Source organism: Emydura macquarii, unplaced genomic scaffold (assembly GCF_026122565.2).
Source record: "Emydura macquarii macquarii isolate MOO-44397 ecotype Brisbane River unplaced genomic scaffold, CSIRO-AGI_Emac_v2 contig_2897, whole genome shotgun sequence".
Taxonomy (NCBI): domain Eukaryota; kingdom Metazoa; phylum Chordata; order Testudines; family Chelidae; genus Emydura; species Emydura macquarii.
Window position 1 is genome coordinate 50184910 of NW_027133034.1, and position 25091 is coordinate 50210000.

General features: G+C 40.1%; 1 long non-coding RNA gene across 1 annotated transcript; it reads left to right on the forward strand.

Moving 5' to 3' along the window:
• The first annotated feature begins 2312 nt into the window (after positions 1-2312).
• LOC137166849 (uncharacterized) lies at positions 2313-4721 on the forward strand. The gene is made up of 2 exons (XR_010923842.1): positions 2313-2620; positions 4212-4721. It is a non-coding gene; the product is annotated as an uncharacterized lncRNA (long non-coding RNA).
• The last annotated feature ends 20370 nt before the right edge of the window (positions 4722-25091 follow it).

Here is a 25091-nt window from a genome sequence, read left to right on the forward strand (position 1 = left end):
ACCAATCTTTTCTTCTCTTGGGGACTTTCCATGTGAGGGGATGATATAGCCCTTTGGGAAAAAAGCCTTAGTCCCACTAAGTCATTGTCATAATAATCAAACTAGTCATCTTACTGTGTTAGCTTCCAAATAAGAGGATCATATAGACAAGATAAAACTTTGTATAAACAAAAGGGCTGGTCATACCAAATGAATAGACAGAAAATAAAGATTTACTCCCACTTTTTCTCTTGATTACAGATTCTTAAGTACTTTACTCAGAAACACACCCATTTTTAGTTCCTTAAGATGTGACTTGGTTACCATTTACCTGGCATTCATCTTTTTCAGCTGTCATTTGTTATTGCACAAGATAGAGATGGTGTGAGGTGTATCATGACAGAGCATGTGGTAAACTTAGAGGAACAAGGGCTGTAGATGGATAATTTGGTTAACCATGTGATCGATGGAATGACTTGAGCCCCACTCTTGCAAATGCACACATATTTCACTTTAAGCATGAGTAGTTCCACTGAAGCCAATGGGGCCTAGGTTTGTCACAGTTTCCTGCGTAATAACATAATGGGCCCGATTCTCCTCGCAAATCAATATGTCCTTATTGACGTCAATGGATTTACTCTCAATGTACACTGACAAATGAGTGGATAATCCCATCCGGTATGTTGTTATTACCAATAAAAGTTATTTAGCTCTGGCAGCATACTAGCCCCATCACCATAGCAAATATTTGTCTCTAGGCTAGATCCAGCCAGCTGTTACCATCTGGATAACCCTTAGTCATTCCAGAGGCCTTAATGAAGTCAGTGGAAGTTCTGGTATGTGTACTGCTTGACAGGATCTGGACCTATGGGCTCAAGCTGCCACCCTTTATTTGGCCAGTGGACCTTTCTACAAGAATAATTCTTATTCAAGGTAAGAGATGCAGGGTCCAACTTTAGTTACAGATAGTACAGTCTAATCCACTGTATAGGTACATGATGTGATCAGAACCTAAGGTCACATTTTCATGGCCTGTTGTATTTTCAGGTTATGGTGGAAAGACCTCACACTGCTAACACACAATTGTCTTAAAGCTCTAGTAGCCACCGTTTTATTTTCTGGTTCTCCTAGCAAGGCTTTTCCATTTGCAGTGGATCAAAAACAAAGGTAAACCGAATATTTTAACTGCAACCCGTGATCTGTCGGATTCAATGTTAAACCAGGATATGAAGTGTGTACAGTTGGGCTGTATAGAGACTCCCCTTTTCCCTGTAGGTTTTCATTCTCTTATGCCCAATATGTGAGCGTGATGCTAATTAAAGTAAGGCAACTGTTGAAACGGCAGGTGGGAGGGAGAGGTGGGTGTAGTTCCCGATGCTGAATGACAGATTCGTTCTAACGTTCTTAGGGTCTACAGGCCATTGTTCTTGAACCTGATGTAGAAAAATTAAGATGTTATGCTTTTATTTTCAACACTGCCTACCCTAAGAAAAGGGGGCTGGAGTACAGGAGTCTTGCTTCCCTTGCAGTAAACCAGGCACTGGGATCTCTTTTCTAAATCTCATCACAATACAATTTTCCATCTCAACTTCAGAGAGAAATAGTCATGCATCAAATGTCCTACTTCCCCCTCACCTGTACCTGCCAGCCCCCGAGCTGCAAATGGAAATGAAATTGCTGCTTGAATTCACTCTTCCTCCTCCTCAGGTTTCTAACTCTTCCTGGGCCCTCGGTAACCCTGCAAAGGGAGACACGACTAGTGCATGTCCGTGCTGATGGGCAAATTCAATTTGACGAAATAAATAAATAAAATCAACTGTCATTAGCTTCCATTTTATTTCGGGGACGGGGTCAAATAAAAAAACCCCTAAGCGTTAATTGGAAACGGATACCGGAACGACCTAATGATGTTGGATTGCAGAGGGTTTTTTAATGCGTTAATACGATTCATTATTTCCAAAACTGACTTCAATGAGCTCCAGATATTACCTTATCTAACACATTTCGCTCTCCCACGCAACCTCGCTGACACTTGGGGTTGGAGCCTGAGAAGGATGCAAACCACCGGGAGGCTTTGCCTGCGCGGCTTGGACATTGAAATGGCAAACTGGAGTGGATGCTGTGTTTTTTCGCCTCCCTTCCCCTCTCCCTTTGTTTGGCTGGCTCCTTTTTTCCCCTTGGTTGTTGATTATTAGTATTTTCCTGGTTTTCCAAACTAATAAGTGCCACTATCAGGCAGTTGGAAGCTCTCTGAGGCTGCAGACTTTGCCGCTTGGCCCTTAATTGATATTGAACGAGCTGCTGGTAGACGGGAGCCCGGCCACTGCTGGATAATTTGCAGTTTAATCAGCGTCTGTAATGAGAGCTGCTGATTAGGGCTGTTGGAAATAAAAGAGAGTTACAAGGAACGTCTGTCAGAGTCCGGTGATAATTCAGGACTAATTGTGGTGATTAGCGCAAACTGGATGACTTTGGGCTTTGCTAATGCAAAGAGAAACGTGCAGGCTCCAGCCAGGGACCCCTCGGAGAACGGTGCATGTGCTGCAGGAAACTTGCGTTAAGCCATTCTCCTCCCTCCATGCAACAGCAGCAACCAGAGGAGCTGGAGCTGCGTGGCACAGGGAGGGGGATTTGCAGGCAAGTGGCTTTAAACTAGTTCCCTTATTCCCAGCCGGGCTGCACCATGGCACTGAGCTTTACAGGAAAGCTGCCCCTGACAGATTCACTTCCCTCCAGTCCCTGGCCCACTTGTAGTCTTCGCTCGTTCTCCTGTTTCTCCCAAACAAACTGCCTGGGAGTGGGTCTGCCCAAACGCCACTCTTCTCCTAGCCTCCTTCATAATGAAGGCTCCTTCGTAGCGGGTATAAAAGTGGGGGAGGGGGAGAAGCTTATAAACTACGAGAGCTCTCATTACTGGAGAGTTTCATAACTCTTTAATTCATTTTTAATGACGGCAATAAACACGGTAGTCATGGTAGACCAATGGCTAAAAATCAGAGGGCCATTACTGTCCATTAAAACACTGTTTACAGTTCAATGGAGGTACATGTGATTCGCAATAACTCATATGAGCAACAAGGAAAGATTTATATCTGAAGAGCTTTTCACTTTTATTCTTTATAGCATAAGGCGTGTTGCACAAATTGACAAAAGTTCATTTAATATTTAATCGTGGGAATGGGATTAAATAAGTAGCTGTTGGAGGCCCTGATTTCTATTTGATCAATAAATCATCAAGTACCTTAAAGTGCTTTATTCACTATCAAACTAAATGAAAAATACTTTAACCTGCGCCCCTTGTGTCAGCAGATAAAGCTAATAATATTTTCGGTTGTGTTTCAATTTAGGTATTTAACTGCAACAAATATCCTGGGACTTTTTTTTATATATAATATATAAATAGGAAATGTTCTTCAAGTCGACGCTTTTTAATTGTTTTCTAGAGGAAAAAACTATAAACGGAGCCCTCTCTACAGGTCCATGTTTTGCATAATAAATCCATAAACAGGCAAACGAATATGTTTACACTTTGAAGAAATGCTGGAGCTAGAGCATGGGTCTCCAAAGCCAGTCAACATTGTTCATTCAGAAAGTGCATTGTTCAAAGCCCTGATTTGAGTAATCTTTTATTTAAATGTTTGCTGTTTCCGTTTGTTTTCACCTCTAAATTAAGTTAATCTTTTTTCATTTGAATTGTTTCTATTTTATCAGATCTTTCATTTCCCCCCTAAATTTCATGTCACGTTAGGTTTTGGTAGTTGAATATTAAAGGTTTTCAAATACACTCCGATGGATGGATTCTGCAATACAAATATGCCTATATCCGTGTTGAGATATTAGTGTGTATAGATGGTTGAATGTCTGCCTGTGTATATAATATATACCAATATGCACACAGTTAAATATTACTAGACAATAAAATGATTAAGAGAGCCACGATTAAACATTGGAACCATATTACTTCATTTGTTTTAAAAGATTAGATGTTTCCCCATTGTTCCCATTTCAGAAGAGTTTTTTCCCCCCTTCTAGTAATAACCTGGCGCTGACCTAAAATTGCAATCGAATGATATTTGTGAAGTTTAATTGCTAACTTAGCATCTCTGTCACACCTCCCAGCCCATTAGATGATGAAATCTCACCTGGTTAAACGGTACAGCACACTGGCCTCAATGGCGAATGCCTGATTATACAGCCAAGCTGCTAATTTACCAAACCACCTTTACAGGGAGGATTTGATGGACACCACAGACTGTATTCATGCGGTAGCTAAGAGAAGGTGCCGTATTCCCCGAGCGGCCTTCCAGCTACCCGCAGAATGAGAAATGGAAAATTAGTGGAGATGTGTGCATGAAGAGAGCCGAGCAATTAGCTGGGAGCTGCCGCCTGCCTGGGAGAGATGAGGTCGGGGCCAGGCGAGCGGGGAGACAGACACGGGCGGTTCGGCCAGCGAGCCAGCCCCCCGCTGCACGGAGGGCAGCCCCTCCGCAGCCAGCGTTTTCCTCCCCTTGATCCGCTCCAAGCAGCATAAAGTTAGAGGCGCGACACTTAGGTAACAGACATGTCCAACATGAGCCTGTCATCATCGTCCCCCCTTCCGCCCAGAGCCGGCGCAGACAGACAGAGACATCCCAGCCGGCCCACAGCCGGCCGCCGCCTCTCCCCCTCCGCCACAGCCTGGCGCTTTTCGCAACCCGTGGGCCGAAAACACGCCGCCAGCTCATAGTGACCGCGCCTTCGCATGGGTTGATTCAGTCCTTTTCGGGAGGGGAGGGGGTTATTCGCGCCCCCCGACACACAGCATCCGATAGCAAAACCGCCCCAGTAAAATACAATGCCAGGCAGGTAGATACATGTTCAGCGGCTGGCTGACAGAGGGGATACAAATCTGCATAGCTAAACACTGGGATTATTAGCAAACGTGGCTATGCCGCCTCCCTGGGAGCTGGCTGGACACCCAGCCCTGCGGGCAGAGGGAAGGGGACACACGGCTTTCTTTGGAGGCGCTGAGATGCAGTTTTTGGTGGTCGGTTCCCCCCTCCCTCCATCCCCCTGTATTATTTGTGGCTGATTGGCCATTGTTGTTGCTCATGTTATTAATTGCACCCGGGCCTTTCCTTGCTCTTTGCGAGAGCAGCGGTCTAAATTGGCTCTAATAAATATTAGCCGCTAGATTAGGCGAGGTGAAGCTGGCACGGCGCTCTATTTTCGACCTGTAGCCTCTGCAAAGCCGCCAGTTCTGCGCCAGATTAGCCCCATCCATCCAGTGTCAATGGTTGTCTTGTTGAGAAAATCAGTGAGTAAACACGGCTGACAGAGAGGGGGCTCAGCTGATTACTCATACAAATAGACTGCAAACTCCACCAGGAGAAGCTGTTTCCAGAGATGGGTTTCTCGCATTGACAGGGCTGCTTCTCCCAGGATTCTGTGTCCTGCTGTTCCCACTTTGTCCTCCATCAATCACACAATTGTGTCCGGGATGTTTTATAGAGTCACTTAATATCCCTGCCTTCATCTCTATTCACTTAGAGAATGATCTGCCATAAGGGCTAAAGGCTTTTGCAGGATGGGACCGAGACAAACCCGGGCCACAATAGCTCTGGTGGAAAACATGGCAAATCAGTGACACTGCCTTGCTTTCTGATGCTAATAGAAAAGCCATGGGATATTACAATAACAGGCAAGCTGTGATTTAAATGTCGTCCCACCATTACCCTATTGTCCCGTGTATTAAATCATCTCTTTTAGATCATATGCTATTATAAGAAGAATGGCGGGGGCGGGAAGGGGGAGAACTATTTTGAACGCAAATTCTATGTTAAGCTACCATACACGGTGGATTTGGGGGGAGGGAGAAATACAAAACAAGTTTCCTCTTCTTGCAATGGTTTATTAAATATATATATTCCATTTCTGAAATGGGTCCTTTCGCCCTAGTTAATGTGTATTTCTCAGAGTTGTGCTGAACCACTGAGACACAGAAAACTTTAAGTAGAGTCATTCAAATATCATCCCGCCTTCTACAACGGCGCATTTCAAACCTGGAGCCCACCTGGGTACAAAACTGCATCTTACTGATGAATTTTGAAGACAGATGAAAGAGTTACAAGGTATCACTGTTTAAGTGCCTCATCTACAAATTAGATTGCTACACAATTAATCAGAAAGTTAATTAATGAGCAAGTTACTAATTAGGACATTTAAAACCGGTGTTTATAGTGTCTTAGTTTAAAAAAAAAAAACCTATGTAGCTAATTGGCCCATACACTGATTTCATAACTCATAACCAAGGTTAAAATATTACTGATGTGTTATTTATTATATACAAAAGTAATTATGTCACTATTACATTAACATCATCTTACCTGAATCATTTTTATTCTCACTTTAAGGTTGATATTCCTGAAATAGACATGTACTACATGAAGGATTCTAAAATAAAGTGCCCCTTTTAATAAACAGCAGGACATTTGGGGTGTAACTTCAGTGTCTACTGGAAATGTGTTGATATGGGAGCACCATAGAAGTATTTAAATATTTACATTTACAACATCCTTGAATACAAGGATGTAGGACTTTACAAAAAAAAATGTACAGGACCGAGATTGATTGGACAGATGTGCTCTTCCTCCCCCCCCCCCCTTCTTTTTTTTTTATTTCCCCCTCCAAATTTAAGCAAATATATTAATCACTAAGCACAGCTTCATTTTAAAAATAGTAAACGTCATATCAAATAGCATCTTTCTAAGGGCTTTGTGTAATAAACGTGCTTTCCTTAAGAAATGCGGATGACGATGCAAACACACTAAGTACGCGTTTCGTGCAGTGTTTATGTAAGGAATAGATGCGCACACGCTGCAGCTGAGTAATCCATGCGTTTACTGTATAGGTCGTCGCAGACATGACAAATCCTATTGTCTATTAAATCCCTAAATACTGATTTATGCTGGGCACTATAATGGCTCAGGTATATGCACATCTTAAAGCTGCCTGATTCATACTCTCCATGACATCTCCCGCCTCCTCTTCCCACCGTTAGGAAAGGTCATTCGCACACAACAGTACATTCTGGTCTACTCTTCAACTCTCAGAAGCCAAGAAAATCGGAATTCAGGCGGAACCTTTGTCCTGAACTCACCCCTCCAGCGTGTCTATGTTGAGGTTTACCAGCCTATGTTGAGGGTTACATTCCTTTTACCATGGAGACTTCACAAAATGGATGCATTTACACTCCAGAAGTTGCAACACCTAGACAGGACTGGCTAACTGAGACAAGATCAGTGTAAACTCCAAGTTAGTTTAAGGCCAGTTCATCGGGGTTTGTGCCTGACGTGTTTGCTTACCTAGAAGGTAATACACACAGGCACTATTGGCTGTTCAGTTAAAAAGGGACGTTTTTTTCGAAGGCCTTGGCCTTTAGCAATAATCAAAGCAGATCTTTAGCTGCTGCTTGCAAGTGCGATAATACACAAAACTACTCTTTGTAATCTCCTTTTCAATACTGAGGAGTACATATAGGTAATTTTAATGAAGAGGTTCCTGTACCACATTATTAGCAATAAATCTACACCATTCTTTGTTGGTTAAAATCATTATCATCATCATCGCTATCATTACTGAACTCATTATTCTTGTGTTACTATCAGAGTAGATTTATGATAATACCCACCATCACGCCTGAGTTAAAGAAGGTGTAAAGGTTTGATTAATAGCTGCTTTCACGTTTTAATACTCGACATTTTCTCACATTTTTTTATAAATAAGGACCATGATAATTACAGGAGGTAATTACTGCTTTTGTTATCAAGTGTTTGATTAGACACACATATGCATTTTTCTAATAATAATAATAATAATAATAATAATCCAGTGGACACAATAAGTTCTTGTAACGATGCAGTAAAGTAGACCTTGAAAACAATTAAGGATTTGTTCAATCATAAAGAGACTTTAAATTAATAAATGCAAACAAAAAAAACAAACAAACAAAAAAAAAAGCCTTTCCTTATAGATTTACTTTGGTGTGCATAAATTTAACAGCTGGAATTGGAGGGAAGGGCGGAGTCACCTTTTCACCTTCACGAACTAAAATGCAGACGCACAAAATAACAACCTTTCTGTTCCTTTCAGCAAGCCTAGGGAGCGTGTGGATGTCAATCTCCCATGGAATGGAACTGCTAGATGTTTGTGTGGTACAGGCATAAAGATATTATGATACTGCCTTCGACACGTCAGTTTGCCTCTGCACATACACGCGCGCACAGACCTAGATCCAAAATAATCCGTCAACCATCCTCGCACGGAATTGCCTAGGGAGAGCAGCCCCTGGCTAAGAGCACACACACACACACACTATCTGGCCCTTAAAGGTTACACGCCGCTCTGCCTCGCTTTGTCTTCCTCGTGCCCTTTCCTGGCAAAAATGGAGACATCACATCCTTGCCCAGCCCCGGCTCAGTATTTATGAAGGTTTTCTGACAAATAGGCAGGCTGGCCACGCATGGGTAGCTGCCTTCATTCCGCACTTGGCTTGTTTACATAGGACCAGCACCATTTCCACGGATTAAACAAATCACAGCGAGAAGGAGACATTTATAATCCGCCAACGAGGCCACAGGCAGCTAAAAAATGTGTGTGTGTGTGTGCGCTGTGAGAAAGAAAAATAAATGTCCATGTCCAGGGAGCTGACCTTCCTCTGAGAGGGTAACCCAGGGGATATAGATATAACTATGTTACCTTATATATAATTCTATATTACCTATTTAATTATAATTATAGCTCTCTGCTTATATATACACACATCAATTGCATTGTATATAGTTTCTTTCACCCGAGGATTTCAAAACGCTCTACAGAAGTGGATATCGCACTATAAACACAGTGGTATACATACACTCGCTTGATTTTAAAGTATATGTACATATACACACATACTTATATATATATATATATGGAGGGACATATCCTTAGCTGCTGTAAACTGCCCTATTTCTCTTGACTTGAATGGAGCTGTGACAATCCAAGTGTAAGGATCTGCCCCATAGACACTTACCGTCCTCGCAGAGACAAAACTCCCACGGACTTTAATGGGAGTTCTGACCAAGAAAAGGGCCTGCAGAATCGTGCTTTAGTGAGTGCGTGTGTGTCGGTGTGATGAAACCAATACTCATACGCAGCCTGGTCATATGCATGAGCCTCAGCTGCAGCTTTACCTATGGCAGAGGTGTGTGTGTGTGTGTGTGTGTGAAGTGAAATGTGCACGTGTGCCACTGTGCGCGTGTATTTATTTGTCTGTCTGTGTGTCAATGTGACTGTGTTCAAACCAAGTTAATTGCACAGCTCTTCTCTCTTCTGTCACCCGGAAGTGTAAACTTCAAACAAATGGGGTCTAAGTGGAAGGTATTTTTCAGAGTAAAACCGCGTTTTACGATCGCTCTCCCCCCTTCTCTAGCTGGAGGAAGAGTGATGGTGCTGGGGAAGGCGCTCGAGCTGGAAATGTTGCCCTTTATCTTCTGTCAGCTTTCAAGACAGTTGGCGGCTGCTGCTGCTGCTGCTTCTCCTCCAGCTGCTGGGGGTTTCATGACACACTTCACCCGCCCCGGGCAGCGGGAGCAGAAGGAAGAAATTCCGTACAAAATAGCAATGGTTTCGGGGAAAAAAGGATCACAACAAAATATTGAATAAATTCCCTTTTAATTTATTTGATCATTCCACATTACGGGGCTATGAATTGCTCAAATTTGATAACAAGTACTCAATTCAACTCATTATGTAAGTTAAATTAGACTTCGATAAAATTTCAGTGGCGCGCAGTGGTTCCTCGAATGAAATGTAATTTGTGCAAGAATTTGTTGTATCTGTCACAAATATTTCCAATTAGCGGCCGTAATTATTTGATAGTTTCTGCAATTATGGCTTAAACGGGTGAATTTGGGACTGTGGAGGACCCTAATTGGCCTAAATTTGATATTTTGCATATTTGCATAATGAGGAAATTGGTAGAAAATTGTGTTCATTCATTTGTGAAAAATCCTATGAATTTTATGAATTTGAAAGCTCTGTTTGTGCAGACTGTGACTTTGCTTGCTGATCCCTGAGGGGCTGGAGCTGAATGCCTGAATGGGCAGCGCGCCAACTTCTCCACAAGGAGGAGAGACCCGGGGAGGAGGAGGAGGAGGAGGAAGAGGGGGAAGGGAAGAGCAGCGGCAGCAGCAGCAGCAGCAACAACAGCCGCGGCGCATGCCCTCCACTACAAGCCGCTAGCCTGCTGGGCAGCGAGCGGCGGGGATGCAGGGCTCGCAGATGCTCCACCCTGGAGGGCGGGGGCGCGCGCTCGACGTACCCCCGTAGGCAGCAGCTGTTGTGGAAGCTCAGCCCAGCTTACCCACAGACCAGCTGAGGAAGGCGCCCAGTGCAGTGGGTGCAAGGGGAAGTCGTGGAGGGGGAGACGCTAAAATGCTGCTAACGCTGCGCGGATTTAAATTACAGTGCCGAAAGCTTCTCCTCTGAGGAAAAGCCTTTGATCTATGGCGCTGTCAATTTAAAGTGTTTAAAGAGAAGCCAAAGCGTAGATTTTAAGATGCTCGCCCGGCCCCCATTCATCATGCATCAGGGATTTTAAAAGTCTTGTGCTTTTGCTGTGGTTAACATCTCAGCTCTTTGACACTGGGATTTAGATCAGGAAAATAGCTGCACCGTCAGAGCCTGATGATTTCAAATGGGAGATCCTGTGCACATGAACAATAAACATACATTTCGTGGGGCTAGTGATTCCTCTGTGGTTAGGACCCAAACCCACACTTTTAAATTAAGTTTCCTCTGTGCTTGGATGCAGAAAGCTGCCCGTTTCACGGGGAATTGAACTATTAGAACAGAAAACATTAACATTAAAAATATCTTTAGGGCAATTGGTGGGAAAATATAGGGCAATCTAGGAGAGTTGGCCATTAAGGTCAGTTTTATTGCAGATTTCCTTTATTTTTAGCAAGGCAGTGAAAGGAAACTCAACCTGCACCGACCACCACGCTGGATTTTTTCCCTTTAAGCTAATAATGCCTTTAACTGCTATTCTTCATAAACCTGCACTGGGCACAGGTTGAGCAAACGGGTTCACAACAGTTGCAGATACTGAAAGGGGGATGTGATCTATTCCACTACAGACTTTCTTTTACACACTTCTGCTCTCGCATGTAACTTCGGCTGGTTCGCACTGCCCCCATCCACATGGACCTGTATAATGGGAAGATGTAATAGACTCGAAATACTGAAATGCTTTGTTTCACAGTGCATTTCCAGTAAAGTCCAAATAAATCCCTCTCTCTTTCCTGCAGTGTTTATGTTTGGCTGCTAAAGCCAGTTGTGCTGGGTTTAAGACAGACTCTTCGTTAAATAATAAAATGTACACAATGAATGGGCAAGTACTGCTCAGCGTTTGGTTTACTTTTCTTTTCCTTCCTTTGTGTGAGGGGGGAGGACGAGGTCATTTATTCCAGCTATGTTTACATGTAACCTGCTCTTGTGGCTTTTCGATCTGACCGCTCCAGTCTTCCCAGTGTCCACATTCTCCATCCCTGCTATGCTTATCCCGTTTGGGGCCCCGATCCATCCGCAGGAAAAACTCCCAACAGAATTAAAGTCGAGTTTTGCCTGCGTGAAGACGGCAGCAGAATTTGGAATAAGGAAGCATATCCAATATAGTAACAGTAGAAAAAGTTAAGATTATTTTTGGATGGTACCTCGGATTGTGGTATTCTTCCACGTGAACTAAAAAGCTAAACGAGATGTGTGTTTTCAACCGTGTTCTAGTGCATATAGTTAATTGAAAAGTAATTAAAACATAAGATGGAATGTAACTTAAATTCTACATCAATAGGCAAAACGCTCCTCTCCCAGTTGAATAATACGATCCTTGTTAAAAGTTAAACATCCAGGCTTTGCAACAACGATATTCTAATACCATGAAATATGACACCTGATTAAAAGCTTGCGGCTTTATATTAAACCTCACTCCAGCCATAACTTCCATTAAAAAGGCACATACACACAAAGGTGTAATGAGCTAAGGATGGGGTGTCAGGATGATGAACTATAGATTGCTTAGTTTTCCTTCCGGATGTAGTATAATCTTTAGAATACACAGAGAGAGTTTCCAAGACGCCTACAGACGCTGTGCTGAAGTGGCTCTGGTGTGAGTGCTCGCCATACTTTCTGTAAATATGCATTCACACTCCGCGGTGGCATTTGATAATCTGCAATGCCACCTTCAGAACTAATGGCACATCAGCAAAGGCAACAGCGCAAGTGCAATGAGGGCCCGATTCTGCAGTGACCTGAGCCCCCATTAACTCCTATGGGAGATGAGGGCGCGTCACAGCTGGCAAGATCGAGTCCTACATTTGCATGGTAAAACACTTCATTATATTGCTGTTGTAATACAGTATTTATGCAAAAGGGCAAGTTTTAAACTTGTCTATCGCTGCTGTTTTAAAAATATATAGTAACTGCTGATCACCATCATCAATCATCATAGGAGCACGCTCTGGGCTAGCAGGCTGCAAATGTAAGTTACAACCTCCCCGTCCCCAAACACCACAAGCTGGTTTCTAACTCTAAGGGCAAAACCCTTCGTTGTTCCCTCCTAGTTTATTAAGATCGAATACAAGCTTCAGGCCAGAGTGATTTGATGTTCAAGCTATGAACTCCTGAAGACAAAGTTGATAATGGGATCTCCAGTGGGGTGATCTGAACTGCCTGGCGCGCTGGTGAAACAGGAATTTTGGATAGCTCTCCTCTTCTAGTTCTCAGGCTAGGTCCTGTTGTAGCCTCAGCTTTGTTACTTTCTACCTCCCTTATGTTTACTCTGCCCTTTGCTATTCCTCTCTCCAATTTGTCCTCTCTTTTGTTTTATGTTACTCTTATTTTATTTTCTACCAGATATTTCAATCACATTCCCAGTAAATACAAAAAAAACCCCAAAAAACAAAAAACAAAAAACAAACAAAAAAACCCACAATAAAAACCCCAAAACCGTAACATTTACATACCCTTAGAAAGAATGGACATATTTGGACCCATGTTGCTTAAAGTCAATGTCAAAACTCCATTGACTTCAACCAGAGCAAGAGGGTGTATCTGAGATACCAAGAAGACATTTTAACTAAAAATGAGATTAGGACATAAATGCAAAAACCAAAACCCACAAACCACCTCCTCCCCAGAATATTCACAATTAAAGTCCCAATGCTGCACATTTTCATTGCATCTTAAACTCCTACCAAAGTTAATAAGTCTTGTGTGGTCAAGAAATGTAAGATCAGATCCTCAAGACTGATACTTGTCTTTATGTCACACCTGACTGTACAGAGGGGTATATGTTTAAGCTTTCTTGCTGAATTCCCTTCCTTTTTCTCATAATGCGGACAATTGTTGATTTTACCTGAAGCATAGTTTTTGTAATATATGTCCTTGTGTGTCTTTTAATGGAAGGTGATTCTAAGAAGCTTATTTATTTGAGAGGCTACAATGAGTTCTTGAGTCATTCAGGACTGAAAGGCAAGCACCTATTTCATGTAATGCAAATGATTGGGACACTAAATGTAAATGGTGTATCCAGTAGACTTGGATCTTGTAAATAGTCTCAATTCTGGAATTACACAGGATCAGCAATATTTAATACGGAGAAGTATTTTCAAAGTATTACAGAGTTTCAAAGTATAAATATTAGCATATTCTCAACTACTACTGAAAATCAACTGAAGTCAATGGGATTACTCACAATGCCTAAAGTTAAGCATGTGCATAAATCCTTGTAGGACTGGGGCCCAAGCCTGTAGAAAAGTCTATTCTAGAATATGGAATGGCAGGCTTTAAAATATCACTTTAAAGCAAACCAAAAAAAGCCCTATTTCAGTTACAACTGGTGAAGAATCTAAAATAAGAAAAAGGTGCTTCCTCTTCCATGACATTTTTATTTCTAAGCTTTTAAAATATCATTTTGTGACTTGGCTGCTATATCATCTCTTGTTATTTATGTAACCACAGTTCTCAGCAACTGTTATAAAAACTTTGTGAAAATAACCACGGAGGTAAAGCCGAAAGGAGCAATATAAATATTTAAGATGCTGCCTTATAATATGGCTGGAGTGCACCATCTTGAGTTACAACCTCTTCCAACTCTCTGAATGAAAGAATATAGATATTACATATCCAAACTCAGATAACTTCCATTAGAATTACCTTAATTATAGCACAACCTCTGAGTATGGGATCAGATCCCATAGCCTTTACTAAATAAGGAGTGCAGGGTATGACCCCACAGTGTTATAAAGATAGTGGATTCACTGTATAGAAATATTTGTATAATATGATCTCCCACTTATTAACAACTAATGTTTTTCACTTTATGCTGTGTTTTTGTAAAGCAGGAGTGTGAAGTGGTGGGCCACAAGAAATTTCAGAAAGGTCTTTTTCAAAGTGGTTTGAACTTATCATTTTTTAAACATCGGTTAAATATGTATTATTATTTTACAGAGAACTCACAAAGTATTTCTGGCCTCTGTACTTCTGATGCACTCAAGTAATATTTAACGTACTGCAATCTATAAACAGCTGTATTTGAAGTTTTTTGAAACTAAGCCTTTCTGCTATACCTGGAATAGTAAAGATAATATATATATAGGCATTAACATGTCTTTAAAACAATCAGTTCTTGTGCATATATACATGCACAATATATATATTTGAATATATATTTGTATATATACAAATAAACTGTACAAAATACACAGCAATGTGAGAACATATATAAGAATTTAGCTATAAACCCTTATACAAATTAGAATATAAGAATGGCCATACTAGGTCAGACCAGTGGTCCATCTAGCCCAGTATCCTGTCTTCCGACAGTGGCCAATGCCAGATGCTTCAGAGGGCATGAATAGAATAGTAATTATCAAGTGATCCATCCCATCAGCCATTCCCAGCTTCTGGCAAGCAGCAATCCCTGCCTATCCTGGCAAATAGCCATTGGTGGACCTACCTTCCAAGAACTTATCTAGTTCTTTTTAGAATCCTGTTATAGTTTTTCTTGGCCTTCACATCATGCTCTGAAAAGAAGTTCCACAGGTTGACTGTGCATAGTCTGAAGAAATACTTCTTTTTGTTCTTTTTAAATCTGCTGCCTATTAATTTCATTTGGTGACCCCTAGTTCTTTTGTTATGAGAAGGAGTAAATAACACTTCCTTATTTACTTTCTCCACACCAGTCATGATTTTATAGCCCTCTCTCATATCCTCCTTTAGTTGTCTCTTTTCCAAGCTGAAAAGTCACAGTCTTATTAATCTCTCCTCATATGGAAGCTGTTTCATACCCCTTATCATTTTTGTTGCCCTTTTCTGTATCTTTTCCAATTCCAGTATGTCATTTTTAGATGGGGTGACCTGATCTGCACGCAGTATTCAAGATGTGGGCGTACCATAGCTTTAAAAAGAGGCAATATGATATTTTTTGTCTTATTATTTATCCCTTTCCTAATCATTCCCAACATTCTGTTAGCTTTTTTGACTGCTGCTGCACAGTCAGTGAATGTTTTCAGAGAACTATTCACAATGACTCCAAGATCTCTTTCTTGAGTGGTAACAGCTAACTTAGACCTCATCATTTTATATGTATAGCTGAGATTATGTTTTCCAACTTTGCATTTATTAACATTGAATTTCATCTGTCATTTTGTTGCCCAGTCACCCATTTTTGTGAGATCCCTTTGTAACTCTTCACAGTCTGCTTTGGATTTAACTATCTTGAATAGTTTTGTATCATCTGTAAATTTTGCCACCTCACTGCTTACCCCTTTTTCCAGATCATTTATGAATATGTTGAACAGTACTGATCCCAGTACAGACTCCTGGGATTTACCATTCTGAAAACTGACCATTTATTCCCACTCTTTGTTTCCTATATTTTAACCAGTTACTGATTCAGGAGAGAACCTTCCCTCTTATCCCATGACAGTTTACTTTGCTTAAGAGCCTTTTGTGATGGACCTCATCAAAGGCTTTCTGAAAAATCCAAGTACACTAAATTGACTGGATCACCCTTATCCACATGCTTGTTGCCCCCCTCAAAGCTTTCTAGTAGATTGGTGAGGCATGATTTCCCTTTACATAAACCATGTTGACTCTTCCCCAGAAAATCGTATTCATCGATGTGTCTGATAATCCTATTCTTTACTATAGTTTCAACCAATTTACCTGGTACTGAGGTTGGGCTTACCAGCCTATAATTGCCAGGATCACCTATGGAGCTTTTTTAAAAATTGGTGTCCTATTAGCTATTCTCCAGTCATCTGGTACAGAGGCTGACTTATGCAATAGGTTACATACCATAGTTAGTAGTTCTGCAATCTCATATTTGAGTTCCTTCTGAACTCTTGGGTGGATACCATCTGGTCCTGGTGACTTATTACTGTTTAATTTATCAATTGTTCCAAAACCTCCTCTATTGACACCACAATCTGGGACACTTCCTCAGATTTGTCACTTAAAAGAATGGCTCAGGTTTGGGAATCTCCCTCACATCCTCAGCAGTGAAGACCGATGCAAAAAATTCATTTAGTTTCTCCGCAATAGTCTTATATTCCTTGAATGCTCCTTCAGCATCTCAATCATCCAATGGTCCCACTGGTTGTTTAGCAGGCTTCCTGCTTCTGATGTACTTTTAAAAAATTTTGCTGTTACTTTTTGAGTCTTTGGCTAGCTGTTCTTAAATTCTTTTTTGGCCTTCCTATTTTTACACGTTACTTGCCAAAGTTTATGCTCTTTCCTATTATCCTCAATAGGATTTAATTTCCACTTTTTTAAATGATGCCTTTTTGCCTGTAACTGCTTCTTTTACTTTGTTGTTTAGCCACGATGGCACATTTTTGGTCCTCTTACTACGTTTTTTAATTTGGGGTATCCATTTAAATTGAATTATAAGTATAATCTACAAAATTCCTGCATGTTTGATTTTTTTTATATTTTATTAATTATTTTTAGGTAAACTAGCAATATACAAGTTAATATTTTCAAACATAGGGTCTCATTCTGTAAAACTTTAATAATGTAAGCAATCCTTACTTTGAGGGCTACCTCCATTTATCTACAGGTGCAAGAAAGAGTAACTCATGAGTGAGGGTTTAAAGGATTAGCCCCCTAAAACATATACAATACACAGGAGCATACACTCAGAACTTAAATGACAAGAAAAAAAACCCCAAAACTATATTTCAAAAGAGGAAAAATGGCACTAACATCAAGTCCAATACTCATACTTCAACAAATCCAGCTTATCGACCCAATAATGCAGTTTTTACCCAGAGTTCTCCTGAAGTCAATGGGAATTTTATCGGCAAAAGTATGGTAGGATTGCACGCACACACACTCACACTATTATGGAAGTGCCATTGGTGGCTCCATAGTTAAAACAGAGTTACATTCTGCACTTAAAGCAAGAATTCAACTTCTTTCTTATGTATGAAAAATACTGTGTATTCTCTCCAAAATTACAACATTTACTCTTCGAGTATAGAATTAATATTCTGAGAATTTACAAGTAAATCTGTTAAATATCTTAGAACTTATAATACATTCAAAATGAGTCCTTTAAGAAAATTAACATCAATGTCAGACCTTTTTTGGTCCATAAATGATCATAGTAACAGTGTAACACACACTCTTCAAATTTCCCATATAATTAAAACTCACTACATTAGTGGGGATGGGCTAGATTTGAAGAAATTTTTAGGATTAATCACAGTTTTTTCCCCACTATACTTTATAACTGATTCTTCTTCAGTAGAGGTCTGTTCTCCTCCAGAAAATTCCACAAAGAATCTTTCAAAATGGCTGTCATCTCCCATTGTTAGGAATGGGACTGAGGCCAAAGTCACTCTCAGACAGGTGGCAATTTTGAGGTCATCTGTCACTCTTTGTTCTTAATGAAACTGAGGCCATAGACTGGTTTTAGCAAAGATGGTGGCTGTCTCCATTCAGAGGCACCTCACACGATTTCTCTCCACTTCCTCACAGCAGAGAAGGCCACCACCTTCCCTAAGGGCAACCTATGGCACATTAGGAACAATGAAGGGAAGAGGTCATTTTGAAATGGGGCAGTTCTCCATGAGTTTTTCTGAGGGAAAGATTTTATGCACCAGCCTCTGGTGAAGGATAAACTTTCAGGTATGAAAAATAATGAAAACATGACCATTAATCCCAAATATTTCTTTTCAAAAGTTACCTGCTGCACCAGATTTACTTAACAGTAGAGAGTAGAGAGGATTGTGCGCAGGTAAATGTGAAGAAGAGGAGGGAAGGGGAATTTGGGATGTGTGCACAGGAAGAGAGAGGGACGTGCAAGAGGCAAGGGGAATTTGGTGAACAGGAGGGCTGGGGAAACTTGTGCTGCTCAAGTGAAACAAAACAGCTATAAACCCAGCTTAACTGACCAGTATGCTCTGGCTATTTTGTGCAGCTCCAGAGTAGCATAAAATATCCAGGCATATTGGTGAATTTGACCACAACAATTAACACCAGAGAATGAGTTAAGGTTTATATGCCATATCTTCAAATAACACAGTAACATTCTCTCTGAGCTTATTGTTTAGAGTTCATGAATGGAATTTTTAATAAAATAACACACAATGGAAATTCTACCCCAAAAAAACTATATTAAAATGGAGTTACGGTTGAGAATATATATCAGTAATTTACGGTAAGCTACATTACAGTGATGTTATAACTATCCCCAAGCCAACCGTGTTAAGACCCAGGAAATACAAGTTAAGGTTACACTTAAAAGAAATCCAAATATAATACAGTTTGGAAATGCATGACTAGAGCACTCAAAGAACCTTAGCTCTGCCCTTTACTGACACCATGAGGAAAAAAAGGATGAAAAAATTGAAGAAAGTGTCTTTAAAAATCTGTTTAATTTAATCTGGGACTAGAAATACCAACATGTCTTAATCACAATCATAGTTATTGCACGGGATTGCTACAGGATAATGACATATAGAATGAGAATTCCTCTTGCTCATTCAAATTACTCTTCAGACTTTGCCAAATCACGCAGACCATTGTACCTACAATCCTGAGACAGTTTTACTCTTTCTGATCATTACTAGCAATAATGCTACTGAGCACATTTTTCTTTAAGATAAGTATCCTTATCTTCATTTTATAAATGGTGAAACTAGGGTACTAGGTAAACTAGAGTTTAAAGGTCCTCCTCTAACAAGGAACAACTTGTGTAGGGGAAGTGAAACTAATGAGTTGCAACTCATGGAATTTCCTTTAAATTTCCTTCCAGTAAGGGGTCACTTGCCTTTCTCTTCCCCACCCCAGAGAAACCAGAGTATCCATCCCCAGAGGACCCTTGCCACCTGTCCCCATCAGTTCCAGCCTGCCCTTGGAACAGCACGACATTTGAAGGAGCCCCGGCTCCAGGGGCTTCCTCTACCACAACATTCCCAAGAACCCTCCTTAAAGGGGGTTCTATTGTATGCCAGGGAACACAGGGGTCAATGCAGCCTCAGGTTTTGAGAGAGGAGAATATAGAGGAGCCCAGCTGGATCGCCTACCCAGCCCTTCTCTTTCCATGGCCATGGAAACGGAAACATAACATGGAAATGCACTCCCCTCCCCCTTCTTATTGGTGTAGTTGCAGGTAGATTGCAAGGAGACTGCAAGACCCTGAGTGGTTTGCCCAGGGTCACACAAAATGGGAATAAACACCATGCCTCTTGATTTCCAGTCCAATGTCTGGTCAATACATTATGTATGTGGACCAGCCTGTCTCAGTACCTGCAAACAGTACACTATGTACGTGTGTTTATTACATAACAAATAAAAGATGGTGCTGAAACAAAAGGTTTATTTTCCTCATTTAAGTTTTTGGCTTCACAGGTTTGGACACGTAATCAATTGGCTTAAATGAACTCTCTCACCAAGGTTTTCCTCCAGACCTGTAAGTGATGGCAGCTCTCTCCACTTTCATTTTCTGTCTCTGTGCATTCCCTTTCCTGAAAAAAAAAAAAAAATTAATCAGAGCTGCTTGGTATTCAGAGCTTTTGAAAAAAAAAAAAAAAAGACTACTTATTAGGAGCCTAAAATATGTATACAGGAGACTAACTTTAGATTCCTAGTTTTGAAAATATTGGCCTTGGATTTTATTATCAAAATAATGAAAAATACCTCTGGTTGAATAAGAACACTATCACTCAATTGGCTTGATTCATTTTTTTCCTGTAGTAACTTCTACAGTCCATCTGCTGAAAGGGGAAGCCAAAATGTTTTAGAATTATGTTTTCACAGGGAATTCTCTGTTAATTAGTTATCTCTCTTTGCCATGTGCAGCAACTGATGAAATCAGCTACTGTAATTTTATGAAATACAGTGTTCAACTGTTTGTTTTTTGTCAGCAGGCACACTTTCTGACATACATTGGTTGAACGGACCACAAGGTGTCCAAATAACATTTTATTTTAATATAACGTGGACACACAGTTACTATAGCATCACAATTTCTTATTTCCTTGTGTCTAAAGGATGTGATCTCAGGCTAAATGCAGCAGAAAGCTTTTATGTGCTCAAACTCATTTGTACTTCCAATTTTTATGCATTTTTTAGAGTAGAGCATAGCTTACTGAAGTTATTTATAAGATTTATTTTTTTTTATTTTTTCTGCATTGACCAGCTCCAGACTGCAGTTATATTTAATATATAGCTATGTGTGTGTCCGTGTAATTTGCTGTCTGGTACTGTGTTAATGAGGAGATGGCACTGCCATGCTATGCAGAAGTGTAGTTTGTAATTGAAAATGAAATAAACCAACCTTTTTACCTTTCAATACTGTAGCATACTCTGGGTAGCTAAGCTCTGGCTTGTTTCCAGGAAGCTTTGTTAGGGAGGAAAAGTGCAGAATGCCATTTTCTACATTTTTCATGTGTGTTTTTCAGCCAAGAGGCAGCGACTTTTTATAATAATAACTCACTCTTAGATAGTGTTTTCCATCTGCAGACTTCAATGCACTTATTAAAGTGAGTGTTTATTTGCTTCCCCTTTACCTTGCATAAAGTCAACTAGGTAATCAGGGTCAAGAATCAGGAATAGAAGCCAGGTCTCCAAATCACAGTATACATATTGCTAACTACAAAATAGCACTGCCTTTCCTGGAGCTAGTAGACCATTTTCTTTACTCTACCACGGTTGGTAAAATGGAGGAGGTGATGTGGTCTTTGCTCAACCTACAGTGATAACTGAAATATGGCAGAAGAGAAAAGAAAAGATAAATCAGAGTAGTGACAGCTTACAGTCACTTGCAACCTGAAAATTAGGGTTCTTTTCATGTCTCCTTATTCAGTTTCTTGTTGAGAGGGAAAGGAAGATCAGCTGCCCATCATACGACATGTTTTCTCCAAATGCCAGAAAATGAGATCCCGGGAGATTCTTATTTTTCATACTGATTTCTGGAAAAACGAAGTGCAAAAAGTCGATCCTAATTGTAAAACAGCTGACTCTTGAATTTTATTAAAATGGGAATAGACCAGTGGCTCAGTCCTGCAACACTTCCTGTGAGGAATTCTTATTCACACCACTGATGTCAAGGAGGGCATCCATATGACTAAGGAGTGTTCACATGAGAAGATTATGATAAAATTATGGTATCTTCAATTACAGGATAATGATGCAGAGTACAATTTGGTTGCATCTTATGTTCATATAATAATTATCTGCTTTGGGGAAAAAAGGGGGATTAGGGCCTCATTTCATCAGAATATTTAAATACACCTTTCTCGGTGCTCTCATGTTGTCTATGATTCCATTGAAGGGTAGGTGTAAGGATGGACAATTAATGGTCTCACAATACACCTCATGAGTGGGAAAAGTTTGTAACTTTAGAAAAAAACCTACTTAAATTTCATTGGTAATACTTAAAATGATGTTTGAGATGAGGAAAGCTAATGGGGAATGGAATAAATGGAGGCAGAAATGAAAGTGTGCAGGAGCTGCTCCTTGTCAGGACTCTGGAGAAAACTGTGGTCCTGCAATTCCCCAGAGGTGAGAAGAGAGAACCGGTCTTGTGGCATGTCAGGAGAAAGTAGCAGAATATAAGTGCTGAAGGAAATTAATTCTGGGCAAAACAATAGTTATTGTTTCTCAGGAAGAGATCCTAGAACTTTTTAAAATGCCCAGTATGTCATATCCTGACCTCAGAATGCAGGAGTACAGCAGTAGCCTTAAAACTGGGTGACACTTAATTTTTGGGGCTCTGAATTTTTTGTTTGTTTTGTTTTAAAATACTACATCTGTTAGTGTCCTGTTCTGAGGTGTCTGGCCTCATGAGATACCACGTGGGCCTCGGCCAGGGTCAGATTTTCTAAACCAAAACTCCCTTTGTGCACCTGTAATTTGAAAAGCAAAAAGCTACAGGCACAAAGTCTAATTAGTTGCTATGTGGGGGTGGGCATAATCAAGGTAGTCAAACCTCCAAATAAAATGACAGCGAATAGCTGCACCTGAAAAACTGTGGGTACAAAAGAGTTAAAGGTGATCTGCAAAGAAATTTAAAATAATTGGATTGGGCTACCCCTCCTTTCTCTCTCTCTCTTTCTTTATGTATATAGAAGTCCTGAAAGGTGGTTTTGTAAAAGTTTTCCCCCCTTGCTTATTTATACCTTAGAAATATCAGAAACGTAAATTCTTGTCTTCCCTTGTATTACTTCTTTTGGGGGAGTGGGTCTGATGGGACATAATGTTAGTTTCCACGCCTTAATTAAAGGGGTGGAATCTATAACAAAGCTGTCCTTTCTCCACAATGTCAATCAGCCCCTGAAGTTTAAATAGGTGTTAGCAAAAGCCAACCATAAGCAGATTTTTAAACAATCTGACTAAAACTCCTTTCCCTTGTCAATTGCTCAACTTTCACTGTCTTTTTGTTTGTTTGTTTGTTTGTGACTTCATCATTTCACTAGTTCTTCAGTTATTTTATTGTCTGCTGGGCTAGGCAGAACCTGTATTTCTAATTTAAGAAAGGAGCAGATAATATTTTTTAAAAAGAAAGAGAAAACCTTTCTTTACACATTATGAAAAAACAACAACAACAAATGCACAAGTCTGATGTCTTTTCCATTTGCAGGTTTCCTTTAAGGTTGACCCTGTATGTTCACAGATCTATATTAGTTTCATTTCTGAGACTTATGGCCTATGTCTGGAGAAGAAAACTGAGCAGAAAATTAACAACAAATAATTGATCAGTTGAATTTACAGTCTTTAACTGATCATGGAACATCCACTAGCAGATGATGGTTATATCAGATTTATTCTGTATATGTAATTATTTGGGTTTTGTGTACGCATGTGTGAATTTTTAAAAACGATGTGCTACTTGTGAACAGTTAGCTAATATTCAGTATTCATGTTGTGTTGGTCAATTGTGATTGTTTTAGCAAGTAACAATGTATTGTTTTTGTTCTATCAATAGATGAATATGCAGATACTTTTGTGGTGCATACATGCATGTGCAAATTTTAATATCAGTCTCCACCAATACTTGTTCAGGCAACTTTAGAAATTTATTTGCATGAAAAATTCATGCCAGTAAAATTAATTTGACAAATGTTAATGGAAAGTGAATGCAAAAGAGGAGCAATAACAGTCAAAGAAATTTCAATTAAAAACTCAAGTAAGTATTCACAGATTTTTTGTTGTTGTTTTTTTCAATGTTCACCAAAGTCTAGTGAAGACAATGAAAGGGAGTGAATTTTGTCCCAGCCTTACTTAAATGTATAACTATAATAATTTTCTCTCTATGCATCTTTCAACAAACATACACTACTTAAAATACACAGTTTATTTTTTTTAAAATCAACTTTTTGAACTGCAACACTTTGGACTTTATTTTACTTACCTGACTTCATGGGACTGTTCGCCTCTGTGAAGACTGGAGTTCATCACTGTGCAGAGGACCGGAATAAGGCCTATGCATTATTTAAGTATTCAAAATAGGACAGAAATGAAACTTAAGTGGTTCATAAGCCTTGTGTTAGTTCTCTGAACAGGGGTGAATGTCACCCAAGGTGAACTAGGGTAAGGGGTGTTGCTTCAGAATAGATGAAGACAGAAATACATAGATAATGGGCCTGTTCCTGCTCCCACTGAAGTCTATGTGAATTTGCCATTGACTTCAGAGGGCACAAGAACATGCCCAGTATTTGCAGTTGCATTATAGGGTTTGGCTTTCTAGGTTTACGGACTGACTATGGCCCAGAAAAGTCATAGAGTTTAAGGCTTGAAGGGATCACATGAGCATCTAGTCTGACTTCCATGTATCCCAGACCACGAACACCACATATTAAACCCAACATTGTAAATGAGACCAAAGTAAATAAGACACACAGTAGACTAGACTATTACGTGCCACAGGCAGAAAAGAGGCAAGATCAAGGTACACCAGTGCTTGAAGCCCCCACAGTGGCAAGGCAATGATTAAATTATATACCCAGATAATCCTGGCAAGTGTCCCGCACCCACATGTTGCAGAGGAAGGAAAAAAAAAATCCCTGTTTTGTCACACTATTAGTTCATATTTCTTTACAGTTTACCTCTTTGCTGATACACAAACACTACCTCACCATCTTTCCCTTTATTCCTTACTCTCCTAAACAGCATATACCCTTCAGTCCTCTGAAAGAATACTTCAAACACTCTAAAACAAACAAGCCCAATTCTCTTTCTATTGCCAAAAACATTTTTTTACCCAAATAAAAATAAAATATCACCAGTAGGGGGAATAGATGTATAAGAAACAAACTCAAAATGTTTTTATTATATGAAAATGAATGGGCTTGAGCCATTTCATCTAAAAAGTTCCTGGTTTATAGTTTTGCCAAATGTTTTTCACGGTGAGAGCACAGTGTTTAAATAAGGTGTTTAGAGGCTTTTCAATAATACACAACCGTCTCTGAGATAATTTAACCCAGTGTAACTTTATGAAACACTACTATGCTGTATATAGTGCTTAGACTGAGATGGGTAATGGGTGAGTACACTTCCCTGTTGCCCACCTAATACACACA